This window comes from Aulonocara sp. 'chitande type north' Nkhata Bay, linkage group LG23, assembly GCF_057382095.1.
Source record: "Aulonocara sp. 'chitande type north' Nkhata Bay isolate Kocher_YH1m ecotype deep benthic linkage group LG23, A_spYH_male_GT1.1, whole genome shotgun sequence".
NCBI lineage: Eukaryota > Metazoa > Chordata > Actinopteri > Cichliformes > Cichlidae > Aulonocara > Aulonocara sp. 'chitande type north' Nkhata Bay.
Genome location: NC_141365.1, coordinates 3,348,756 through 3,355,211, shown reverse-complemented (window position 1 = coordinate 3,355,211; position 6,456 = coordinate 3,348,756).

Genomic DNA, 6,456 nt, shown 5'->3' with positions numbered 1-6,456 from the left:
CCTCGATCAATGTTTAAATTAACACTCACGCATTGACTCTGTCGGCTATGTTTTGCCATGCATGCTCCCTTCCTTTGGCACCTGAGGCTGTGTTACTTTTTTTCCGCAAAATTTGCATGTTATCGGCATATGCTGCCATCAGAATTTCGGCCTCAAGCGCTGTAAAATACATTGACCGCGCCTTCTTTCCCTCCGTCTCCATGGTGACTCGCTTACTCTGTGCTCCGCTTATCAGGGCTTTATGTATCCTCGTGCGCGCGCTTCACTTGGGGTTAAAGCAACTCCGCGTTGATTGAACTAATTGTTATCAGCCTTTCTGAAACCGAATATTCCGAGTTGGACAGTTCGGGGTTACTCAACCCTGAGTATCGTTTTTCACTCTGAGTTTAATAAACCGGCTTCCTGAAACAGGGCCCAGGGGCCCGTTCTTCGTACGTCGCTTACTACATCCAAGATCAAATGACACATCCAAGATCAAATCATCGCGCTAACCGTGAGCTCGCTAATCCGGTTCCCCGAACACACCTGCTGTTGACGATTACTACAGCTGGACGCAGGAATGTGACATCACTGGGTGTCGTAAAAGGGGCTACGCATCGATAGTAGAAACATTGATCGGCAACCCGCTGATTGGTCGGCGAAAATGTCCAAGGGGCGTGCTCGGTATTTTCCGGCAGCAGAGCAAGAACTCATGAGTGAGGGATTTCAGGAGTTTCAGAGTTTAATTAAAACGCAAGAGAACACTGCAAAGGCTGCAAAAGCAAGGAGAGAGGGCTGGCAGAAAGTTGCTGACAAATCAAACTCGTAGGTAATTTAATAATAATAATAATAATGGATTGGGTTTATATAGCGCTTTCCAAGGCACCCAAAGCGCTTTACGATACCACTATTCATTCACTCCCACATTCACACACTGGTGGAGGCAGCTACGGTTGTAGCCAGGCTGCCATATCGCGCCATCGGCCCCTCTGGCCAACACCAGTAGGCGGTAGGGTAGATCTATCATATGACACTATATTGTCCAATATCATATGGCATTATATTATATTATAATATGTTATATTATATCCCCTTTCACATTAGAGCCACAACAGGACCCACAAGAACATGGGAACAAGTAAAAGTGGAATACAGGAGTATTCTACAGAATGGTAATATTTATCTCTTAGATTGCTTTGCGTCTCTTGGCAAGGTAATACTGGCCTGTAATACTCTGTTAGTTTGTTCATAACAGCAACCAAGAAAAGGGCAGAGCAACAAAAGACAGGTGGTGGTCCTGCACCCCCTCGTCAACAAGTTGGTTAAGTAAATAATACCCTCACGGGAAAATCGATATCTCTCTATGAGCACACTGTCGCGCTGAGCTAAAGGATCCTGTCTGTCCCGCAATATAGCTGAATTCTGAGGACTCTCCTTATCAATCTTGCACCTTTCGCAATGGGTTGGTCGCGTATACGGACAGGACATGGCTGCGACAGGCTTCCCAAATCCACCTTCGCTTTTATAGCCGTGGTCTCTCATCTTGATTACACGAAGTAATTTACAATTACTACTCTGAAATATGAATTACATCTGTAATAATCACATACATGTAATAGAATGTTAATAGTACATTTCCCTTTTTTAGGAAATGACCTGTATGTATCTGTGTGACATCAATAAAAGGATCAAGTGCTGCATTATCTTTAGTTACATTGATAATATTTATTTATATTTATCCGGCTGCGTCCAGTAGACGAGACACACCGTCTGGGCCGGGAGCTTTCCGAGCATTCAGACTCTTAAACTGCTTCCTCGCATCTGCTTCATGAATATGAAGGGTTGTGGTGGGAGGAGGTGGTGTGAAATCCTCTTTTGTGTGGGGTGAGGAGGGGGGTGTTGTAAAAGTCCCCAAGAGCAATGATGAGAGAGTCCGGGAATGTCCGCTCCATGTGCAGTATCTGCTCCGCGAGTGCGCACTGAGCTGCCTGCGCATCCGCATCTGGCGGGATGTAAACAGCGGCCAAGATGAATGAAGCAAACTCCCGCGGAGAATAAAACGGTTTGCAGTGAATAAAAAGGTATTCCAGAGAGGAAGAGCAGTGCTGAGCAATCACTGTTACATCTGTGCACCAGCCACTATTAATGTAGAAGCAGACACGTCCACCTGTGGTCTTACCAGAGAGAGAGGCCTGCCGGTCCGCGCGCAGCAGATGAAAGCCCTCCAGCTTGAGCGCGCTGTCCGGGATGTCCTCACAGAGCCACGACTCCGTAAAACACAAGACACAGGAGGAGGCAACGTCTCTGTTCATGCTTCTCATCAGGGCCAGCTCGTCCATCTCATTCCTGAGTGAGCGTACGTTGGAAAGGAAGATCCCAGGAAGAGCAGTTCGCAGTCCGCGTCTCCTCAGACGCACGAGTGCGCCGGCTCGCTTTCCTCGCTTTCGGCGTCTCACTTTCCTGATCAGAGTCTGCAGTAAATCTGCCGCAGATGCGACAAATATTGGAAGTAAATCCACAGGTGTTGTAGTCCTGTAGTTAAGAAGCTCTTCTCTAGTGTAAGAATATCCAGAGGAGTGCCCAGACACAGAAGTTATGCACAAAAACAAAACAGAAGTAACGCACTGAAGCACCGGGGCATCCATACGCGGCGGCGCCATCTTGGAACAAGGGACTTGTCTTTGAAAGGTAGAGTGTTAATTACTAAAGCTGAAGGGATATCCCGATGAACATATGCTGCTCTCTCCTTACATCTGGATAAGAAAAGTAGTAAAGATATTGACCGTATGCTCTTTAATTTTATATGGAAAAACCGTACGCACTATATTAGAAAAACTGTTGTGATGAATAAGTACGAATCAGGTGGGCTTAACGTCTTAGACTTTTCTACTTTAAATAACACTTTCAAAATTAATTGGGCCAAACATTTTCTTAAAACCCTACCTCTATCTGGAACTTTATACCATACCACATTTTCTCTCGTTTTGGTGGCTTTACTTTTATTTGAAATTGTAATTACAATGTTGAGAAAGTCCCTGTAAAGCTTTCATCCTTCCATAAGCAGGTCCTCTTAGCGTGGACCCTCATTTATAAACACAACTTCTCACCTCACAAATACCTTATCTGGAACAACAGAGATATTTTATAGAAAAATAAATCACTTTTCCTGGAAACTTGGCTCCAAAATGGGATCCTATTGGTGGCTCAGCTGGTTAGTAAAGAGGGACAACTACTTACTTACAACGACTTTATTGCACTATATAATTTTCCAATCAGTGTTCCAGATATCAAGCGGAAGACAGTCTGGATGGTCCCCCATAAATATTTGATTGTAAATAAGGTGAAAGAAGTCTCTTTTAAAATTCGACATACATGTTATCCAGCCAGTCACTACATGGTCAAATTTAAAAGGGACATAAATACTAATTGTACTTTCTGTGGGGATCATCCAGAAACGGTGACACATCTTTTTTGGTACTGTTCTTTTACACAGAGATTCTGGAAGGAATTTAGCAGCTTTGTTATTGTCCATATTTTAAGGGAGTTTTCTTTACGATGGGAAAATGTTTTATTCTGTTTCTTTAAGTTCCCCAAGAAGTATGAGAAATGTTTTTTATGATAAATTTCTTAATACTTTTAGCTAAATTTTTTATCCATAAATGTAAGTTTACTAACAAAACACCATATTTCTGTCATTATTTTAAGGATGTGCACATGCACATACAATCAATATCAGACTGCACCAACAAAAAGGCTCTCACAACAATATATGTATGTGAATTTTTGCGTGTATTCTTATAATTGTTACCTTTTTCTTTCACCCTTGGCTTTTTGTGTTCATGTTCTGTTGTATACTTCATCTGTTCGTATGTTGTATACTCATTGTTTGTTAAATAAAGTTTTAAAAAAAAGACACGCTTTGTTTAGACCCCCAAAATCCTTTCCACGCCCACCCCCGTGACATCACGCTCCAAAGCCCTGTTACGTCACAGAACGTGGTGATGTCATAGTGACAGTCCTTTCATCCTTTGATGTTCAAGTCTATAAATAGAGGACAGCTGTCAAAGGGAATTCATTAAGCTATCGTTTTGTTGGAGTGATACAGCACATAAAAAAGCAGAAATGAGTTCGAAAGCTAACAAAGACAGAAATGTTAATTTCTCGAAAACAATGGTTAAAAAAAGTGAAAAAGAAAAAGAAACATATGCCAGACAGTTCGAGCAAAGACTGCAGCCAATGATCGACGAGGTTGAAAAGCTCAAAACTGAGCTTGACTACTTCAAAAACCTGCATACAGTCAATAAGAAACGGATCGAGGATCTAACAAAAGAAAACAATGAACTTTTGCAGAATAATAAGCTGCTGGGTTCGGTCTTGGATGACAGGACAAACATCGCAGACAGGTTGGACTCGATAAAAGATGACCACGAAGCTCTGGTAAAGTTCCGCGCAGAGACGGAGAAAACTCTGGCTGAGCTTAAAGAAAAACACGAGGACGAAGTCCAAGTCCTGCAAGGACTGCTGGAAACAGAGAAAGAAAAGGTGGCACGTCAGCAATTTCACAACAGCCAAGTTGTTGAATTATTATTGAAACGCCACAAAGAGGAAAAAAATAAGATGCAGCAGTTTTACCAGGAAAATACTAAAAAACTGGAAAACAAAGCAAATGCTGCAGACAGGAAGTTAGAAGAGGTGATCAACATGTATGACTCCAAAATAGAAAAGCTGCAGACGGCAGTAAAAAATAGTAGAGGTGTGACCGTCAATGCGGTTAAGGAACGCGAGGAAGAACGTCAATCCTCGCAGTGTTGGATTGACGGTGTTTTGTGGCATAATACACAGTTACAAGACGAAAATGAATTTATGGTTAAAAACATGAAAGAATTAACAGAGGAGAAAGGTCAAATGGGCAAAGTGATAGACGACCAAAAGGCCCAGAATATGGCGATCAAGCAGAAATGCCAGAGTAATATTAGAGCTCTGGCCTTGGAAAAGAAAATGAAGGCTATGCTTGAAGACGAAGTTGATTCTTTGAAAAAGAAAATTGAAGACGTCAAAAAGGCCCTAAGCACAGAGCAGGAAAACCACAGAAAGACAGCAGTGGACCGGCACAAAGTAAAAGCGGCACACAATCAGGCACTGGCTGAAAAGGTGGCGCTGGAAGAGAAACTGCGCTCCACAAAAAAGCAACGGGAAAGATTTATATCCAAAGTGAATTGGCTGGAGAAGAAAGAGCGCTACTTCCAAGAGGAATTGTGCCAGTGCGTTTTGTCCTTTGAAAAGGCATTTCCACATGAAGGTCACTTGAGAGGAAAAGAAAAGGTGGAATTTAGGGATATGTTCCACTACTTGAAAAAGAAATACGTAGACGGAGTGGAAGGCACCCCCTTTGTTGGAACAACGGAGTTTCTTGAAAAACAGCTGAACTGTCTACGTATCAGATGCAAGGATCTAGATGCAGCTTTACTAGCTAAAACACGGGAGCTGGAATCATTTAAAAAGCAGTACAATGACATGGTAAAGTCTTCCGAGTACGCTTTATTCCGACAAAGAGAGGAGCTCATTGGACCAGTGAACCAGATTATCCAAAAGGCTGCCAATGAAGAAAAAGAGATAGGTCATCTAAAATCTAGAGTGAAAGACGCTCAACTCCAGCTTAAATTAGAAAAACAGAAAGGACAAAAGCTGGCATCGTTGGACCATAGAAGCATGATGGGGAGATGTTCTGAGGAGACTCCGTCTCAGATTAATCCTCGTCCACTTCCAGGGAAAACTACATTTATTCAGGTACGTCCAAGACACCCTGGCAGAAGTGCAGGTATGGCTTCCCCAGTGAATCCTCCTGTAGAGTCTCCATCAACACCACCTTTCCTCAATTCTGATGATGGATTACCACCAGTTGATTGTTAAAAATTAACTGCTAAAATAGGCCATTAGAAGTATACTTCATCTTGTCTCCCTATATCATGGGTGGGCATTCTCAGTCCACGAGGGCCGGTGTCCCTGCAGGTTTTAGATCTCACCTTGGCTCAACACACCTGAATCACATGATTAGTTCGTTACCAGGCCTCTGGAGAACTTCAGGACATGTTGAGGAGCTAATTTAGCCGTTTAAATCAGCTGTGTTGGTTCGAGGACACATCTAAAACCTGCAGGGACACCGGCCCTCGTGGACTGAGATTGCCCACCCACCCCCAACCGGTCGCAGCAGATGGCCGCCCCTTCTTGAGCCTGGTTCTGCCGGAGGTTTCTTCCTAAAGGGAGTTTTTCCTCCCCACTGTCGCCCAGTGCTTGCTCAAAGGGGATCATTGGATTGTTGGGGTTTTCTGGCTTTTACTGTAGTGTTTTTACCTTACAGTATAAAGCAGCTTGAGGAGACTGTTGTTTTGCCATGATGCAATATAGCAGGGCTGCCCAATCCCAGTCCTCGAGAGCTACTATCCTGCAGCTTTTAGATGCATCCCTACTCCAACACAG